General features: G+C 38.6%; 1 protein-coding gene and 1 pseudogene across 3 annotated transcripts in view; both read right to left on the bottom strand.

Annotated features, from left to right (window-relative positions):
• The window catches only part of FSIP1 (fibrous sheath interacting protein 1), a 197,093-nt gene that overhangs the window by 68,565 nt on the left and 107,033 nt on the right, over positions 1-21,495 (bottom strand). The gene's annotated exons all lie outside the window — the stretch shown is intronic.
• On the bottom strand, positions 10,686-10,818 carry LOC132670669 (U2 spliceosomal RNA; annotated as a pseudogene).

Below are 21,495 nucleotides of genomic sequence, written 5' to 3'. Positions count from 1 at the left end.
TATTTTTTTATGTCAACTTGCAAAAGTCTTTATGCTTAAAAATAATTAGAATTAAGAAATCTGTTACAATTTTGGCTAAATGGGCACATCTTAAAGGATTTTTTAAAATATTTGGTATTCCTAAGACCTACATAAAATGGGTCAATAATCCATTCATTCATCAAATTGACTTGTAGTCCATCAAAACTTCAGTCCTGAATGAACCCAAACATCAACCTGCAGCCAAGGGGCCAAATAGTACTAGCCTATTCATACAGAAAAATCAAAGTAAGCAGAATTACTTTATTTTAGATTCGTGACTGTTCACCCCAACACGGCCCAGAAATCTGGCTCTGTCTCAACCAACTACGTCACACCTGCTCTTCTCTCCTTCCACCACTCCAACACACACGTGAACCTCACCTTGGCTGATGACCTCACTCGATTTTGCTGGGAAAACAAAAGCGTTTAGGTAAGAGCTCTTTTTTCTTTTTTTTTTTTTTTTTTATTTGAGTAGAGTTGGCACATGTGTTACCTTAGTCTGGGGTGTGTAACACAGTGATGCCACAGGTTTGTTTGTTATGCTCTGCTCACCACAAGCATGGCTACCATCTATCACCATGCTATGCTATTTTAGAGTACCATTGACTGTGTTGCCTATGCTGTGCCTTTGACTCTTGAGACTTATTCGTTCTAAAACTGGAAGCCTGTATCTCCCACTCCCCTTCACCCATTGTGCCCGTCCTCCCCTGCCGCCCCTCTGGCAACCATCAGTTTGTTTTCTGTATCTACAGACCTGATTCTGCTTTTTGTTTGTGTATTCATTTGGTGTCTTGTGTTCTTGTTTTTTTAGATTCCAGAGAAGAGCTTTGGAAAGTCCCACTCTCACAAACCATAAGAGACTCTTAAATACAAAGAACAAACTGAGGGTTGCTGGAGGGGAGGTGGGTGGAGGGATGGGTTAAATGGGTGATGGGCATTAAGGAGGGCACTTTTTGGGATGAGCACTGGGTGTCATATGTAAGAGATGAATCACTGGGTCCTACTCCTGAAACCAAGACTACGCTGTATGTTTAACTAACTTGAATTTAAATTTTAGAAATTAAAATTAAAAAGAAAAGAACGTCCCACCATCAGATTACTAACCCTTCCATCAATTCCCATTTTCCCTTTTTCTCTGCTATTGCCAGGGAGAGGTGCTCCTCCTCCAATCAAAGCTAAGCCCCTCACCTCCGCATGTACTCTTGACCCTCCAGAAGGCATCACTGACTTGTCCAAGGGGAGAAAGCACAGAGACATCCAGAAATAACTTCCCTCCACTCTACCTTAAAAAATACTACTATTTCCTCTCCCTAAAATATAAGTTCCATGAGAGCAGAGATATTGCCTTGTTCACACTGGCTCTCCAACACACAGAGTGCTGTCATGCAGTAAGTGTGCCATAAAAATTCCTTGAATATTTGTTGAAAATTACATCCTCTTCTCCTGCCACTCCTATCACCAGCACTAGCCAAGTAGCATGATCCCCACTACATCCAGGGAAAATTAATCACTGTATAACATTTGTATCCCTCCCACAACACAGGAGGAACTTTAAAAATATATACTCTCCCTTATTTTGACTGTCATTCCAAAACTACAAAACAAGATATTAAGAGGAGAGGCTGTGCCTTATTATTTACCACTTGTTGAATTCCAAATCCATGCCTGAATGAGTTCATAAGTTTCTTTAACTATATTGGGGGTAAAGTCCAAAACTCCTTTATGAGTTAAGTTCCAACTCATCTCCTGTTTTTTCACAAGAAATGTGTACGCTAAAATATCTGTTTAATGAATAACAACAAAAAAAGACTCTTCTTTATTTGCAACAAAAGTCATTTAGACATAAAGTTGACAAGTAAAGGACCACTTAATTTACCGGAAAGATTATCTGAGTCTGTAATAAAAACACTGAAAACTGAAAATGTTTTTCCCCCAATGCCATAGACTAAGACCATGGTGAAGTCAATTAACTAGTCTTTATCTCACCAAGACCTAGAAGACCTTTCATTGTCCACCAATCCACACCCTTAGATTTCAAGTTTTTTGCTATTGTGAAGGTGGATGATAACTTTAGTCTGTTAACAAAAGCAGAATAAAGTTTTAATTAATTAATTATACTAAAAATGTAAGGGGGGAGCGATTAATAAGAACAAACAAGATTTTTCCCCCCCTGGGTCATACCACATAGGGCTAAACAAAAGCCACTCTTAAAAAAAAAAAAAAAAACAACCCTCACAATACAATAGCTACATTTCCATGTGGATTCCTACAAGATCATGATTATGCAAGAAAAACACTGAATTCCCTTTTTTTCTTAAATTCTTGTGTTTCCCAAGAGAGGTTCCACTCTGTGAAATGTGAAATGTGAAAACGGATGCTCTTAGATGAATCTCACATATTTATTAACCAGTAGATTTAAAAATTAAATCAAGTATCAGCAATTTGGAGCTTCTGGTTAATCATGAAAAGAATAAACAGTGAAGGAAGAAACTCTACCTTAATCAACTTTGATAATCAACTCTATCGATCTATCATAGGCTGTACTGAAAATAAAATAAAGTAAAATAAAATAAAATAAAATAAAATAAAATAAAATAAAATAAAATAAAGCAATGTCTGTGTGACTAAAAACTCAGCCAGTCTCGTTTCTGGTACCATTGACATATATTGCAGAATAACATGGCCAAGACTCAGACTAACATTATCTGCAAACCGGTAAGCCTGCAATTTGCAAGAAGTAGTTTTAATATTGATAAAAAAGATACGAAAGCTTCCAAATAAAGTTACTCTTATTATGATTTCAATATTGTTATTTGCATGAAGAATCACAACTATTTTTCAGTTCACGAGTCCTGCCATTCATATACAGGAACCACTGAAATGTCAAAGACACAACGCTTAAGTTAAATTACCCATTGTGTTAATTTATTCAAAGTGAAAATAAATATCCACTTGGGAAGCTTTGTAAAGTAAATGGTTTCAAAATAAAACGCAAAGACAAAATGGCCAGCTGAACAGACTACCTACCAAAGTGAACGAAACACAAATTTTCAAATTTTTCAAATCAAATGTATAGTCCTTCTCATTTTGAGTTGAAGAAGCAAAACTGAACTTCAGTCAATCATGTCTGATTTTCAGGATGCCTTTAGAATTGAAGTCTAAGACCACAACTAACAAAAAGCAAGTACTTGGCTGCTTCGCAGCAGGATGCACGGATTCCTTTTTCTAAGAAGAATTCCAGACATTCCATGTGTTACCTATAAAAATAGAAGATGTCCATTTTAAAGTAGCCCAGCCTGAACTCATACCAGCATAAAATGGCCAAGAAATGCACTTATTATGAGAACGTTTACATGTGCTGTTTGTTGTAAGCAAACCACCTATTTCCACTCTCCCCTCGAGCTCTTGCTTATAAAACACCGGGCACTGTAAAAAGAGCTTTTGGTCCGAGGAAAAACATTAGATTAGCAAAGCTTCTAGGATGTGGATGAAGGGCTTGATTCTCCCTCTCTCACAAATCAAGTCCTTAAACATTTTTTTTTGAATAATAATATTTGAAGATATCATTTCTCATAATTCAATGGCTCGAGTAAGGAAAATAATTTTTTAAATAAATCAAAGTACCATGACTTTTTAACCTGACACAGTGACATGCACTAAAATATACATAAAAATAATAAAATGAAACAAAACATACTAGGTTTAAGAAACGGTAAGGATTTTTTTTTTTTTTAATTGGAGACATCAGAGCAAAGGCCTCATTCTTAGTCTTTGTGGTAGCAAATGTGGAGCTTAATGTAGGGGGATTTACACTGACCTACGTCTAAACTTAGAGAGCCCAAACAGCGAGGTAGGAAGCACAGGCTGAACAAGAGAGACTTATGTGACCCTTCTAAGTCCTTCACTCAAAAAGTTTCAATGACTCCCTCCCTGCCAGGACTGAGCTTGGCGGAGCCAAAACAGAACTAGTATGGAACCCATGTGGAGCTAAATCTGATAGGAGAGAAGACTGTCACACGCACACAGCAAGTAATTACCTCCTGGGATCAATCCTAAGAGGGAGTATTAGAGGAAAGTAAGAGGGTGACCCAGTCTAGTCCAGGGATTAGCAAAAGCCTTCCCAAAGGAAGAAAAATATACACCAAGTGGGAGTTAACCAGAAGGAAAGAGAAAGAGCACTACCAGATTAGGAATCAGTATGGGCAAAGGCCCAAAGCAAAAGGGCCAAAGCCTATTGGGAGACCTAGTGAGGCAGAAAGAGGGGGAAGATTTGGGTTTGGAAATGTAAATAGTGAGAGATGAGGTTGGCGGGCTCCCGGCAACCATCAATGTCAAGTATTTTGACCTTTATGAAAGTAATTGGAAGTAGGAAATAATAGGCTTGAATTTCCATAAAGAATGGGCTGAAGGTAGGCCTAACATATAACATAGACAGGTGGGAAATAGTTACCAGCCGACGGCAGTAAACCTAGAAAAATAACCGAGACTAAACCAAAAGGCTAGTAGAAGTGGAAAAGGGAGAAGCGGCAGTTTTTAATGAGCTCAGATCTGGTACTTTCATTCACCTTCTATATTGAGCTGTACCATTAAAATTCAAAAAAAGCTCTGCATAATAAGCATTCCATGAATACTTGTTGATTGAATCTGTCTTTTTCACTCCGTGCTTCTTCCTCTTTTTTTTTTTTTTCAAAATTTTTAATGTTTATTTTTGAGAGAGAGAAAGAGAGAGACAGAGCATGAGCAGGGGAGGGGCAAGAGAGAGGGAGACCAGAATCCGGAGCAGGTTCCAGGCTCCAAGCTGTCAGCACAGAGCCCGACATGGGGCTCGAACCCACAAACAGTGAGATCACGAGCTGAGCCGAAGCCAGATGCTCAACTGACTGAGCCACCCAGGTGCCCCCTTCCTCTCCTTTTTTTTAATAATAGCCCTTCCCATGTCTGTCTGGAATGGCCTCACACTGCAGAAGCAAGTTCTTCAGAAAAGTCTGTCAATTCATTTCCTAATATATTAACACTACAGGTATGGGGGAATTATGAAAGAAAAATATGAGGGAGAAAAGTTCTCCCTGTCTTCAAGTTCAGATCTTCATTTCTCTACTGACATTTTACAGGTTGACTTGGTTTTGACATTTAAGAAAATTAGCATGTACGGTGTTTCCTGCTATGAACACCAATGTATTATGTGCTTTCATCTACCCTGTTCGGTCAACAAATCAACTTCATTCCTTTTATTGACTGACTGACCAGAACACTGAAGGTCAGAATGAATGAGAGACTTGCCTGTCACAGAGCCAGACAGAACACAGACCGGAAGGCCAAGCCAGCTGGAATCTAAAACCTGTGCCCCTTCTTGTTGGCTATACCGGTTCTTGAGTAGCTACCATACCTGCAGCTCACTTTTTCTTCACATACACTGACACCCATTTAAGAATAATACAGCCATGGGGCGCCTGGGTGGCTCAGTCGGTTGGGCGTCCGACTTCGGCTCAAGTCATGATCTCACGGTTGGTGGGTTCAAGCCCCGCGACGGGCTCTGTGCTGTCAGCTCAGAGCCTGGAACCTGTTTCGGATTCTGTGTCTCCCTCTCTCTCTGCCCCTCCCCTGTTCACGCTCTGTCTCTGTCTCAAAACTAAATAAACATTAAAAAAAATTATTTATGAAAGAATAATACAGCCATCACAGCGTGATGTCAGTTTACCAAAGGCTAAGAGAATAGGACATATAAGTTAGTCTTCCTAGCTCTGCTCTGAATTAACCACAAGATCTTAAGCAAATTGTTTGGCCTCCATTTTTCACTGATCAGATGAAGACAACAATATGACTATATAAAATCTATGTACTGTTGTTAATAATAGTTATAAGAGTCCCATGTGGTGGAGCTCAGTCCCTCACGTCAAGAAAGACTTTCTGCCCAGCTGTGGTGAGTGTGGTCGGCAGACAGTCTCTAGCAGGTGGCTCTTCCATGGGCCTCAGCAGCGGAGAGCCTCTTACTGGAGATCACAGGTTCTCCAGGTTGGCCTGCCTTTGGTGACCGAGCAAGGCCGGTCACTTGAGCCAACATCAGCCAACATCAGCCTCCCTCTACCTAAACCTTCCCTGCCCCCCCCTTCCCTTTTATAGGTGGCAATTCCTAGTAACCATCTTGCACCCCAAATTCCATCTCCACACCGATTCCAGAGAATCCAAGTTGCCTCACTCCATTGACTTTGGGAACATTAACTGGGTCAACATAAAACTTAACTGCATATTTGAAATGCCAAGAACTCAGGTTACTGTGGAGTAACTGGATTTGAAATTGTTCTCTTAATTAACAGAGGTATATTTTTATTTCACGTTTTAAGCAAATCAAGTCCTGGCGGATGCTTTTGACAAATCTCAAGTGAACGTAAATGTCATGCTTGAACATTTGACTCTTTATTCCAGATAGCTTTGTGAGGAAGTTATGAAGCTAAAAATAAAAGGATAAAATTAAAGCGGCATTTCTAGTAAAATGACAGTGTCGTGCGATGGCACTGCCGTGTCACCACACTGTATGGCAGAGAGCGACCGTGTTAAAAATAGATGATATTCCTGCTGTAACCAAAACAGAAGGGAACTTACGGCCTCTCTGCAAACCCAACTCTTATACTTAGGAGTTTACAGGGAACATTTCCCTTCATATCACATGTCATATCAAAACAAAAACCTATACATCAAAAAAAAAAGCAATAAAGCATGTATTCTCATGATAATAGATTATCTCAGGTTGTTATTCAAATGACTTAACGTTCTCTACTTACAGAGCACAAACTTTCAACTGTCTCTTGCAAAATCAATTCCGAAATAGAAAACGGGAATTCATACCGTCAATAGGGTTACTGTTATATGTGCACGTGCAATTAAAAGAATACAAAAACAAATACAATAACCAGAAAATGTGATATTCTTCAGTCTGGTTTTCAATGCACGACACAAAGCTGGTTCTATAGCTGTTTGACATCAGTGAATAAACAATCAGCATTTTTGCCAGCAAAGCACAATACGTAAAATCAATAAGAGAAGATGCACTTATGCGTGACTGCCAAGGTGTTACGCAGTGAGAGCCATTTAATTTCAGTGCTCCTGTCAGAGTACAATCATGCTCATTCTAAGAAAGTCTTTTCCTCCAACCTTCCTGGAAACTGGAAATTAATATATTTCCCTGCTTGCTTATAGCCAATGCTACAATTTTACCTTTATCTAAATCTGGAGGTAATGTTTAAATGCTGGAATTTTAAACTATCCAGGGAAAGGAAATTTTTAAAACATTACATAGATAGTAGTGATATGAAAGGAAATCAAATCTCTAAATATATGACCACTTAATCAGATATGCAGAGAGGCCAAAAGTCCCCATATTCACTGCCCGGCATTTCTTCATTCAAACACTGTTTACTGAGCACTTATGTGCCAGTCGATGTTTGAGTGAGTAAATCTGTTCCAGTAGTGACTACTTTGTTTGGTAAACAGAAACAGAAACGCAGGAAACAAATTTGGCCCAAAAGCCCCACACATGAACACGGAAAGAAATGTACTCCCATGTATGAGGAATAAATTAAGGAACCATATAGTGGATATAAACTAAAGAGTGGTGATGGTTCCTCTCCTAAGGGTGTACAAAAGAAGACCGAAGAAAGGTCAATTGGTCAATTGGTTCAGCTGGAATGCTGAGCCCAACTTCTTTTATGTGCAGAAAGAGCTGTCAGCGTTTGGTCAGCTGCTATCCTAGTAAGGCTGTTGAAATGGAAAGCCTAACAGGGCTGCCATTTTACCCTGCATGTTATTCAATGCTACCAATAAATGAAATACGCTGTAAATACTGAATGCTGAGCAATGCCAGAGAAATTCTCTGGAGTCACAAGCTTCCAAATGTATTGTAAGCACTCTGCAACATCCTTACAAACAGAATCTGAGAAGTAGGATACTGTTTTTCATTTTCAAGCTCAGTCATACTCTCGACTGAATTCGAAACAAAGCCAAATACACGCTACTTGAGCAAGAGGGAGGCTGCAAAAGCAGCACTTGGACAAACTGGCAGAAAAATGTCACCTCCCGCAGAGAAATGGAGGTGTTGAAACAGATCAGGTTGATTCTTGTTTTCATTAATGTTTAATCATTTACAGGGCAGACTTCATCTGCAATGAAAATCTGTTCATCAGGTTGAAAGATGAATGATAATTGCTTTGTGAGCATTTTAATATTAACTGGATCAAAATAGGGAACTAGCACAAGGGCAAAAACTAAAATTTGACAATTCTTCCTAAAACTTGTATCATTTTGGGGGTGTGCTGAAGAAGGAAAGAATTTTAAACAGAAAATTTTATTCTCTCACCCTTTGGTTAATTGTGTTTAATTAAATACTTGGTAAGTAGAAGAGTAAACTAACTTTTTAAGTTGAACCTCTTTTTCAAAAACTCAACTGTCTGTGTGGGATTAGGGAATCCGGGATTCATTCTCTAAAGACTATGCTAATGTTTAAGTTGGTTGTGTTTTAAAGAACCTGAAGGCTCCTGCAGACTGTTTTCATTCTATGCCACTACCCCACTCCTGGGCACAGCTACCAAATTTTAGTGCCACCCCCATAAAAGCCAAGGGAGTAAGTTTATTTTTCCCAAGGTTCAACAGAGATCTCTTGTGCTTAGTGTGAGGGCAGTGGATTCCTGCATTAATGCATATTTTTACTAAGTTCTCACTTTATTTCAGCATACTACAGATATTTTCCAAGGTTTTTATAAATGCTCTAGTTTTCTGACTTAAAAATCCAAAATATAGTCATGAATGCCACATATCTGAATACTCCACACCCAAAGTGAATAATGCGAAAATTTCTAGAAACTACCAATCGGAGCACTGAATCATCTTAGATTCAACTTTTAGTAGAAAATGGCCAAAATGGGGCACCTGGGGGGCTCAGTGGGTTGACTGTCCGACTCTTGACTTTGCCTCAGGTCATGATCTCACGGTTTGCCAGATGGAGCCGCAAGTTGGACTCTGCACAGACAGCACTGAGGCTGCTTGGGATCCTCTCTCTCTCTGTCTCCCACTCCCTCTCTCGCTTTCTCTCTCAAAGTGGCTAAAGAGCATCCTAAGTTTCCAGAGCATCTCTCGCATGGGCAGGGAGCTGGCTTCCCCAAAAGGCACAGAGAATCCAACAATTCAACCAACCAGGTCCCACTGAGTTCTGGGCTCCACATACTTCCAAGTCCAAAATCCAAAAAATTAGGGACATGGAAACACTGTCCAGGCAATCGCATCCGCATAGGAAGTAGCTGCGAATGTAGGTTCTGGTCACAGAGATCAGGGGGTGCCTCCTGGTTTTGCCAGTTACTAATGGTGTGACACTGGGCCAGTTATTGAATCTCTCTAAGCCCCCGACTTAGAGGGCTGGTGTGAAGCTTAGAGGGCTGAGCTGGTGTGAAGATAAAGATCAAAGATCTGCTTTGGAAAGGTTGCCTGGGTGGCTCAGTCGGTTGAGCATCCAACTCCAGCTCAGGTCATGATCTCAGAGCTCATTAGTTTGAACCCCCATCTGGCTCTCCTCGCATCTCGTATGGGGCTCCCTGCTGTCAGCTAGAAGTCTGCTTGGGATCCTCTGCCCCGCCCCTCATTCTCTCTGCCCCTCCCCCACTTGCACTCTCTCCTTCAATAAATAAATATTTTTAAAAATCTGCTTTAGGAAATTGGACTGGAACCTAGGGAGATTCTGAGGGTACGGCATTCAGTACGGTAGCTGCTGTGGGGGTGCTCGGTACTGGGGTGATCACTGTTAACATTGTTCTCAGCATTGAGATCAGTTCAAACACTTGTATCTGCTTAGAAAGGGCCTGGCTGTGAATGACATGACTGCCCGTCTCTCCCCTCCCCCCATTAATCGACAGAAGAGAAAAAGCACTGGTTGAAAAGGAAGGTAAGGGTATTTTGGCACTAGGCCTCTTTTCAGAACTTAGGAAATAAAACGACTGGTGCCTCTAAGCACACTCAAGGGAAAATCCAGGTCAGTAGCTTGAAACTTCATCCAGCTGCATGGAGATACAAAAATTAATTGTACATGATGCTGATATGATCATCATAGTAATAACAATCGACAACATTATAACACAACAACCTGGGAGAAAAATATCAGGCAAATTTTTTGGATTACTGATGCTCAGAGTGGTTATTCAAATTTCTAAAGACCACACAGCTGGTAAAAAGAAGAGCCAAGATTCAAATCCAAGTCTGTTTCATTCCAAATGTCCGTAACCACTAAAATACATTCCGAGTGTCCTCCCCAAAAGCCACAAACCTCATGCCCCAGCCCTACATGATAGGATGAGATGGATAGGATGGGTGGGATAGAAATTCATGGCATGTTCATTACAGAAGTGTGTGGTCTAAGTAACCGAAAGAAAGGGTCAGGCTCTCTATACACTGCAGAGCATTCCACACAAAGTGTCAACCTAGAACGAGGGCCATTTAATCATCTTGCAATGTGGGGACTAAACAGTTGAGAGCACAGGATAATCACAGAACTTTTCACTCTTAGGATGTGCAGACCCTAAAGCACATGTGAGCCATGATATTAAATCTCACAACCACAAACAGCCAAAAGGTATCTAAAGAGGAGGAACTTAACCAATAGCAGTGAAAAATGCAGCACTTGAAGAAGACTTTTTACCAACCCAGGAATAAATGCAATACAGTCTGATATAGACAAATAAGAATTTATTTTTTTTAAATCATACAATTGGATTAATCATAATTCTTCACTTGATCCTAGCCAAAAGGCCGAGAAGTGATAGATTAATCATAATTCTTAGTTCATAACACATATGCTTATCTTTCCTTAATGGTCTATGCATGATCAGCTTTCATATTTAATCATTTGTGTTTTTATGCATATATTTGTATGCTTTAGATACTATACTGTATGGGCATAAACTCACCACCTGACATGGGAACTGGAACATTAGCAACCACTGATGTCTCCCAAGTGCTTCTCCCTACCCACCTGTGTTAACTGTTATCCTGAATCATGTACTTGTCATTGACTGCTTTTTGTTTTGTTTTGTTTTGTTTTGAGTAGATTTACATATTTGGGGGGGAGGGGCAGAGAGAGCGGGGAAAGAGAGAACCCCAAGCAGGCTCCAGGCTGTCAGTGCAGAGCCCAATGCAGGGCTCAATCTCATGAAACCATGAGATCATGACCTGAGCCAAAACCAAGAGTTGGACGCTTAACCAACTGAGCCACGCAGACACCTCTGACTATTTTTTTTAATACATAGTTTACCCTGTGCATGTATATCTGAAAAGAATATTTTTATAGTTTTAGTATATTTAATTTAACATATTAGAAGTTTAAATGAGGGAAAAAAGATATATCAGTAGATTCAGAAAAGCATTTGATAAAATTTGATGCAAATTCTTGACAAAAACAGTAATTAGGAATAGAGAAGGGAATATCCTTAACCTGGTGTATTTTTTTTTAATCTATAACAAACATCACACTTAATTGGAAAACGTTAGAAGTATGGCCTTTGAAATCAAGAACAAGAAAACAATGGGGACACCTGGGTGGCTCAGTCAGTTAAGCATCCGCCTTTGGTTCAGGTCATGATTTCATGGCTCATGAGTTTGAGCCCCATGTCTGGCTCTGCACTGACTGCTCAGAGCCTGGAGCCTGCTTAAGATTCTGTCTCCATCTCTTTCTCTGCCCCTCCCCCACTCCCGCTCTGTCTCTCTCTCTCTCACTCTCAGATATAAACAAACATTAAAAAAAAAAAAAAAGAAGAACAAGAACAAGAAAAGAACGCCCATTATCATCAATTCTATTCAACATTGTCATGAAGTTCTTAACAGTACCAGGAAAAAAAGGCACAAATAATGGAAAAGAAGAAAATAAAAACGTCAATGATGATTATACACATAGAAAGCCCAAAAGAATCCACAAATAAGTTATTATTTTTTAAAAAAGAGGGACACCTGGGAGCTCAGTCGGTTAAGCGTCGGACTTCGGCTCAGGTCATGATCTCATGGTCTGTGAGTTTGAGCCCCACATCAGGCTCTGTGCTGACAGCTCAGAGCATGGAACTTGCTTCGGATTCTGTCTCCCTCTCCTTCTGCCCCTCCCCAGCTCACACTCTGTCTCTCTCAAAAATAAATAAACATTTTAAAATAAAATTTAAAATAAATTTTAAATTTAAAATAACATTTAAAATAAAAATGTTTTAAAAAGAGTTTAGCAAGATAGCTGAATATAAGATCCATATACAAAAACCAATCACATTTCTATACATCAGGAATAAGCAGCTAGAATACATGATTTACAAGACATGATGTATAATAGCATTAAAAATATCAAGCAACTAGGAATAAACATTTTTTTAAATAGATGGAAGATTCGGGGCACCCGGGTGGCTCAGTCGGTTAAGCATCTGAGTTCGGCTCAGGTCATGATCTCACAGTTCGTGGGTTCAAGTCCCCCGTCAGGCTGTATGCTGACAGCACAGAGCCTGGAAGCCTGCTTCAGATTCTGAGTCTCCCTCTCTCTGCCCCTTCCCCACTCAGGCCCTGTCTCTCTGTCTCTCAAAAATGAATAAACATAAAAAAAAAAAAAGATGCAAGATTCAAACATGAATATTTACACTTTATTAAAAGACACTAAAGAATACCTAAATAAATTGAGAGATATATCAGGTTCCTAAGGAACACCTAATATCATAAAGATGACATTCTTTCCAAATTCATCTAAAAATTCAATACAATGCTAATCAAAATCCTAAGAGAATTGTTTATGGAACTTAAGAAGCTGATTTGTAAGTTCACACAGAGAAGCAAAGAAAAGGCAAGTCTTCCTGAAAAAGAAGAGCCAGGAGGGGAGCTGTGCACTATCAGATATTAGGACCACTTACAAAGCTGACTGACTATGACTCAGGGTAGGGATAGACATACTGACGCATGGAACAGAAGAAAGCTCAGAAAAAATCCCAAGCACATCTATGACCTTAATATATGACAGAGGTGGTGAATTATATGATAAAAATGAAAACTGAACCTTTATTTCACATCATACAAAACCTAATTCCAGATGGATCAGAACTTAAAACACTGGAAGCAAAACTATAAAAATTTTAGTGAGGAGTATATTTTCTAATTCCTTCTGATCTTGACAGGGAAGGTTTTCTTTAAAAGAGTTCATTATAAAATATTCATGAATTTGACTCTGTTAAAAAGTAAGGACATCCAATCGTTAAAAGTCACCCTAGAAAAAGTGGAAAAAGTTGCAAACCAGGAGAGGATATCTCCTATCCATAAAGCTTCCAGAGGATTAGTATCAAGAACATACATTTTTTAAAAAATTCCTATACTAATAAGAAAAGCTGAATCAATGCGATTTTTAAAACTAGGCCAAAAACATGAACAGGCCTTTTTTAAAAGAAGGAATACATATGGCAATTGAATATGCCATACATATGAATTGAATACATATGGTATTGAATAAATATTTAACCTCGTTAGTGATCAGCAAAATACAAATGAAGACCCTTCTAAACCCACATAATTAGCAACATTCAGAAGTCCGATAGCATCAAGTGTTTAAAGAGAATATGGACAAGACTTCCAAAGTGTTTCTGGTAGGAATGTAAACTTAGGTACAACTGCTTTGGAAGACAGGATTGCATTATCTTATAAAACTGAACATTCAGACACTCTTTGACCCATCAATTCTACTCCAAAGTAGAAACCAGAGGAACTCTTACACATGTAAAACACACAACACATACAAGAATGTCCACGGCAACAGCATTCATAATAACAAAAGGCTGGAAATAACCCACATGTCTATATACAAGAAAATATGTAAATAAATTTAGGTATATTCCCACTATGGAATAATACGTTGCCCGCAAAAAGAGTGCACCATTGATGCATGAAAAATATAGACAGACCTTGGCAGCATGATACTGACTGAAGAATTAAGCACCAAAAGATTACCAATGCTATGATACCCTTCTATCAAATATAAAATTCAAGGATGTATTGAGCCAGGCATCCACATTTTTCCACGTCCACAAACTGAAACCTCTACCTCTCTAAAAACTCATCCTAGACATACAAATCTTCAGAATTCCCACAGCATAATATGCAAACCACTCCATTTATTTCATTTGGTAAATTAAAAAATCGTACACTTCATCAACATCAAATGAAATACAAATGGATAAGACTGAAAGTATACAGTGGCAGACATTACACCATCTCTCATCACTTATTAGGCATAGTTTGCTTGCTCATTTGAGTATGGAGATCATACTAATAACTCGAGTAAACCAGAAAAACATGGTATTTAATTGTGAAAAGGCATGTTTTGGAAAACAGCTCAGTCACATAATTTATCTCGCCATACTTGGCAAGGCTACTTGTATATACAGTGCCTATCTGTAGCCAGTTTTGAGTGAAGAGGGAAGGCCATACGTTTGCCTAAAGATCACTTTTAAGTCCGGTAAGGAAATCTTTTTAGCTCCTAAATTAGAAGCCAGAGAAGCTTGGCAGCTTTCACATGTGGGAAACCTATCGAGCAGTGAATAGAATAATTATTCCCAAGGACTGAGCGTTCTGGACATAAAAATGCAGCTCAGTGCTCCATGAAAGCCACATTCGCCCTCCCACTAACTTTCAGGCAACTAAAAATGTGGGCTTTTTTTCTTTTCTTTTTTTTTTCTTTTTTTTTTTTTTTTACACACCTTAATGTCATTAGTCTGTTCTGATGACAAATAATTGCTTTTCATTGCCAGATATGTAATATATTAGCTATATGAATACAACAGATTAACCTGCTGTCCTGAAAACTGCTATTTGTGTCCTGAATATTAAACCAGTGCTTAATAGGTATTGGAGAATCTGCAAATTAAATGTAATAGCATTACCATGAGTTGTTATTACCATAGATATTTAGGTTCCACTCTTATATGCCTTATCCACACTTATAAAGACTATACATAAAATAAGGGTCTTTCTCCTTTGAAAAGGAGAACAGAATACTGATAAGATAGTTTTAAGCACTGTGCCTTTAGTATTCTTTATCAACCCTTCCATGTGTCAGAGTGGTGTTCTATTCGTCAGTGGCAGAAAGTATCAAGAGACTGGGAGAATACAGTAGGAAAGCCCCCATAAAAGTATGGAAATGAGAATACTCTACAAATGTAGATCAATGCTTTGTGACAGAAATGGGGATATTGAAATGGGTTAGGTTTTCTAAATCGATCATGTCAAAAATTATTTGGTATGTGATTCATGATATGCAGTAACCAAAACACAAATACTTTTATTTCCTATAAAGTATTCTATGACACCCTAATTCCAAAGAACACATATACAAATTCCAAAACTTCTTGCATACATTGACAATGTCAGTGACATGCAAATTAACACAGCCTTTCTGGAAAGCATGAACTTGAGTTTAATCATACATATATCTCTCCCCCAACTAGACTATGAATTCAGAGCAAGGACTGTCTTCTTCCTTGCTATATCCACGGTGCTTAGGGAAACATTTTTGACTGAGTGAATGAACTTGGCATTACGTATCAAGAACCTTTAAAATTTTTTCACACTCCTTTAGACCAGTAATTCTACTCCTAGGAATTCATCCTAAGGAAATTATCAAAGACAGAAAGAGAAATATATAAGAATGTTTGTCACAACATTCTTTCTAGTAACACAAAATCTAAGTGTCCAACAAGGAAATGGGTAAAATGTGGTGTATCACACAATGTAATATAGTATTAGGTAGTTATTTAAAAGCATATTCACAAAGTGTAATTATTGACAAGGGGTATTTTCATAAGATAACACTATATGTACAATCTAAATAATGTGTATATACATCTATAGACACCTAGATTCTAATTTATTGCAAAGGTATGCATGGGTATATTTGTATATACAGAAAAAGAACTTGTAGAAAGAGAATACACCAAAATGCTAGAAGTAGTTAACACATTTTGCTAATAAATACAACTTAGCAGTCCATATATTTAAAAACTTACAAAAGTAACTAAAGTTATACTTAGTAAATGAAAAATAAATAATTTAGCTAATAATAAACACACTCTTTCTTGTGTGTGTTCTATCTGTAAGCTATCCAATAATCACCAAAATGAAGCATTTGGGATTTAGTCTTAAAAAGTCAGAAACAAGACATTCATAAGGAAGAGGAAAATATGTAAATACAGGTTAAACACCACAAGAGCAGCTCCACCCAAATGAGCACATGCTTTAAAAATAGTCACACACATAAAATATCTCATCGGAAAGGTAAATATCAGTGAACACTTTGTTTGAAATATAGAAGAATTCATATTTAGAGTAATGATAACAGATGCACACTTTACAAAAACGCTCGAAAATCTTTTAAAATAATAAATACAGTTGTTTCCAAGCTTTGCTTTCTAAAAATATAAATTCAGCTACCAAGCCTTATCAAGGGTGTGGGATTTTCCTCTTTCAATAGTGTTTTATGTTATTGCTACCTAAAGTCAATGACAATATGCAAACTGTGGACAAATGCAGTGGAAACGCTGTAACCCCACAGGAAGGCAATCTGAAATCACATGGCTGAGTCGGCCTCCCTCTATCCTCTGTCCATACCAAGCCACAAGGCCTGCTAAAATGAAACAGTGGAGACTAAGTTCACTGACATGCTTTTAGGTTTTTTAATTCTTCGGATATGTTCTGTTGTCGTTGTCTTTTTTTTTTTCTTTAATTTAGGAATCGTGCCTACTTTTATAAAGGTCTCAGAAAAATTCAAAAGCAAGGGTGTTAGGCTATCCATATGTGCAGGTCCCTTCTTAAGCCGAGGGTCCTCAGCTGGTTACTCTGTCTTTGAATCTGTTTCTCTCCTTGTTAGTTAAAACAAGCTCAGTAGATTCTCATGACATTTTAGGAGGTTCTACACTCAGACAGCCAACACTGGATTTTAAGAAAGATGGAAAAGAGGGGCACCTGGGTGGTTCAGTCGGTTGGGCATCCACCTTTGGCTCAGGTCATGATCTTGCAGGTTGTGGGTTTGAGCCCTGGGTCAGGCTCTGTGCTGACAGCTCAGAGCCTGGAGCTGCTTCGGATTCTGTGTCTCCCTCTCTCTGCCCCTCCCCCACTCATACTCTGTCTCTGTCTCTCTCTCTCTTTCTCAAAAATAAAAAAAAAATTTTTTTTTAATTTTAAAAAGAAGAAAGAAAGAAAGAGAAAGAAAGAAAGAAAGAAAGAAAGAAAGAAAGAAAGAAAAGAAAAGAAAAGAAAAGAAAAGAAAAAGAAAGAAAGAAAGAAAGAAAGAAAGAAAGAAAGAAAGAAAGGAAAAGATGGAGAAGAGTTCAGTATAAGTATTGCAAGAGCCTGGGAGTCCAGGTAGGCTAAAAACTAAGTAACCAGGACCCCTGAATATATTCAATCAAGCTTTAGAAACCAAACAGATCAGGACAAATATCACACAGCCTTGTACCTTTTTCTGAACTGTTCCCCCGCCAAACTGATATGGAAAAAAGAACCTCCAACCCAAGTAACACCCAAATTTTGGTCAGTCTCAGCTACTATTCAGTTGGGACAACCATGAAATCTAATTTCCTTTTTTTTGTTTTTTTTGTCTTAAGTTTATTTTGAGAGAGAGAGAGAGCGCAGGGGAGGCACAGAGGGAGGGGGAGAGAGAGAATCCCAAGCAGGCTCTGCTCCTGACATGGGGCCTGATCTCACAAAACGTGAGCTCATGACCTGAGACAAAACCAAGACTGAGCTATCCAGGTGCCTCCATGAAATCTAATTTTAAAATAAGAGCTCTTCTGGGGCACCTGGGTGGCGCAGTCAGTTAAGTGTCTGACTTCAGCTCAGGTCATGATCTCACAGTTTGTGGGTTTGAGCCCCGCATGGGGCTGATGTTCGAGCCCCACATCAGACTCTGTGCTGACAGCTCAGAGCCTGGAGCCTGCTTCAGACTCTGTGTCTCCCCCTCTCTGCCCCTCTCACACTCATACTCTGTCTCTGTCTCTCAATAATAAAATAACATGTTAAAAAAAATTTTTTTAAATAAGAGCTCTTCTATATCTGAGATGACACAGAGCTTGGTACAAAGATAACCCAGTTGAACAGGCTACTTTACCACCATATACAAGAAAAGCAGAGATACCAAGAAGAATATTTATGTTAAAGCATTTTAATGATTAGCCAGTGTTAAGAAATATTAATCTATTAAAAGGATTAACCCAACAATGTCATCACACGTGTTTCCCTGGCTACATAATTTTCCATTTGTCACGGGTACAAATTTTAACATTAATATTTGTAATAGCCGCAAGGTACCAAAGCTATTATTTGTCATAATAAATGTTCGGCTTTTCCAGCTCTGAATCTTTCAGCACCCACCTGAATGTTTACAATCATGTAAGTGAAGTCTATACCACAGTAATCTGAAAGAGTAAAACTCTTAAGCAAGCTCCCTAGGTACTAGACTAATTTAAATGAATGAGGGGCGCCTGGGTGGTTCGGTCGGTTAAGCGTCCAACTTCGGCTCAGGTCATGATCTCATGGTCCGTGAGTTCAAGCCCCACGTCGGGCTCTGTGCTGACAGCTCAGAGCCTGGAGCCTGTTTCAGATTCTGTGTCTCCCTCTCTCTCTGCCCCTCCCCTGTTCATGCTCTGTCTCTCTGTCTCAAAAATAAATAAACGTTAAAAAAAATTTTTTTTTTTAAATAAATGAATGAAATGTACTTCTTCTTTTTTTTTTTTTTTACTGTTTTTTAATATTTCCATTTATTTTTGAGAGAGAGACAGAGCAAGTGGGAGAGGGGCAGACAGAGGGAGACACAGAATCTAAAGCAGGCTCCAGGCTGAGCTGTCAGCACAGAGTCTGATGTGGGGCTCGAACTCACGAGCTGTGAGATCATGACCTGAGCCGAAGTCAGACGCTCAATGACTGAACCACCCAGGTGCCCCTGAAGTATACTTCTTCAAACAGAGAAGTGGGGAAATTTTAAGAATGAAGCCCAGAACCTTACATCATCAGGGTAGTCTTAAAGCATAAAAAAAGTAATTTTAGTATAAAAGGAAACAGTTCTTTATAGAAAAGCTAGTAAACATCTGACATCACTATCCCAAAGAATTAGCAAAAGATAAAAACATAAACAAGTTGACAAAGAATTAGCAAAAGATAAAAATATAAACCAGTTGACAAGTTGACAAGGGTGTTTGATAAATACACATACAACAGGGCAGGAGCCAGTTCTTAAAGAGGACATATGCAGGACACCTGCCTTCCCTCAGAGACAGTGCTGTAGCTACCGTGACAGGGACTGCAAGTTGCCTCTCAAAGACTTTGACATAGTATCAGTGTTTTTAGTTGGCCATATAGCCACTCAACTAAAGACTCATTTTCCAGCCTCTCTTGCTGCTAGGAATGGCCATATAACTAAGTTTGGGCCAGTCGGTTGTGAGTATAGAAGCTATATGCAAATTCTGAGTTATGACCTTCCCCCTGGCTTGAACATGGTTGCGATGGTGACAGGAACAGCAGGCATCTTAGACCAGGGGCTGGAAACCAGGTGAGCATCAAGGTACAAAGAACCTGGGTCTCTGATAACTACGGAATGATAGTCAGCCCTGGACCTTCCATCTAGACATACACGTGGCAGAGAAATAAACTCTATCTTGTTTGCACCATGATTCTTCAGGGTTTCTCTATAAATAGCCATCCACTAAATTCTATTCCTGAAATCATTATTACACCATATGTTAACTAACTTGGCTTTAAATAAAAAATATAACTAAATAAATAAACAGCCATCAATCATTAGTCAAAATAATATAAGAGCTAACATTTATTTAGCATTTACTACATATCAGACACTGTGCTAAGTGCTTTACATAATCTCTCACTCACTCAAAATAGTACTTTAAAGCACTTATGGAGTACTTATGGAGGAGAGACAGCTTATGGAGGAGAGGCAGCTTGTCTGAAGTCACTCAGCTACCAGGGCTTGGACACAGGCCTATGTGACGCTGGTGCCATGGCCAGACTCTGAACTACCACCCTCTGCCCTCTAAATTCCATTTGTCTGATATCCAGAGCAACCATGGTCCCCTCCTACAAAGCATCTCAAGCACACTGAGTTTGTCCCTCAAATTTGACTGGCATATCTTCAAGACTATGCAGAAGCAAAACTCTATAATACTCTCATTGGCCCTGCAATGATTTTTTTTAATATGATACTTAAAAAGCACAAGCAACAGAATGAGAAAAAAAAAAGTTGGACTACATCAGACTAAAAAGCTTCCGCACAGCAAAAGAGATCAATCATCAACCAAATAAAAAGACAATCTGTAGAATGAGAAAAAAAAAATTTGCAAGCCATATATCCGATAAGGGGCTAATATCCAAAACATACAAAGAACTCATACAACTCAATATCAGACCACCAAATAACCCCATATAAAAATGGGCATTTTGGAGAATAGACATTTCTCCAAAGAAAATATACATAAGGCCAACAGGCACATGAAAAGATGCTCAACATCACAGATCATTAGGGAAATGCAAATTCAAACCACAATGACCACAGTGGAGTTACCTCAGCCTATTAGAAGGGCTAGCATCAAAAAGACAAGAGATAATAAATGCTAGTATGGATGTGGAGGAAAGGGAACTCTTGTACACTCTTGGTAGGATCATAAATTGGTGAAGCCATTATGGAAAACAGTATGGAGGAATCTCAAAACATTAAAAATGGCACAATCTTACGATCCAGCAATGCTACTTCTGAGAATATAGTAATGAAAACACTAACTCGAAAAGATTATCTGCAATCCATGTTCATAGCAGCAATATTTACAGTAGTCAAAACATGGAAACAATGTAAGTGTCCAAGTGTCCATCAATGGATGAATGGATAAATGTATGTTGTATACATAAGTATATAGAAGAGATATGCATTGGAATATATATATTGGAATATATATATATATTATGTATTAATGTAATATTACTCAGTCATAAAAAATGAGGAAATCCTACCATTTGCAACAACATGGATGGACTTTGAGGGCATTATGCTAAGAGAAATAAGTCAGAGAAAGACAAATATCGTATGATCTCACACGTAGAATCTAAAACAATAACAACCAACTCATAGAAAAAGAGATCAGATTTGTGGTTACCAGAGGTGGGGGTGGGGAGGGGAAACTGAAGGAAGGTGGTCAAAAGGTACAAACTTCCAGCTGTAAGATACATAATGGGATGTAATGTACAACATGATCACTGTAGCTAACACTGTTGTATGATCTATAGGAGAGTCATTAAGAAAGTAAATCCTAAGAATTCTCATCTCGAGAATTTTTTTTTGCTTTACTTTTTTCTCCTTTCTTTTCTTTTTATTGTATCTATATGAGAAGATGAACGTTAGATGAACCCAGTATGGTAATAATTTCACACTGTATG

Source organism: Panthera onca, chromosome B3 (assembly GCF_046562875.1).
Source record: "Panthera onca isolate mPanOnc1 chromosome B3, mPanOnc1 haplotype 2, whole genome shotgun sequence".
In the NCBI taxonomy this organism is placed as follows: domain Eukaryota; kingdom Metazoa; phylum Chordata; class Mammalia; order Carnivora; family Felidae; genus Panthera; species Panthera onca.
The sequence above is the reverse complement of the archived record's forward strand: the minus strand, read 5'-3'. Positions and strand labels throughout refer to the sequence as shown.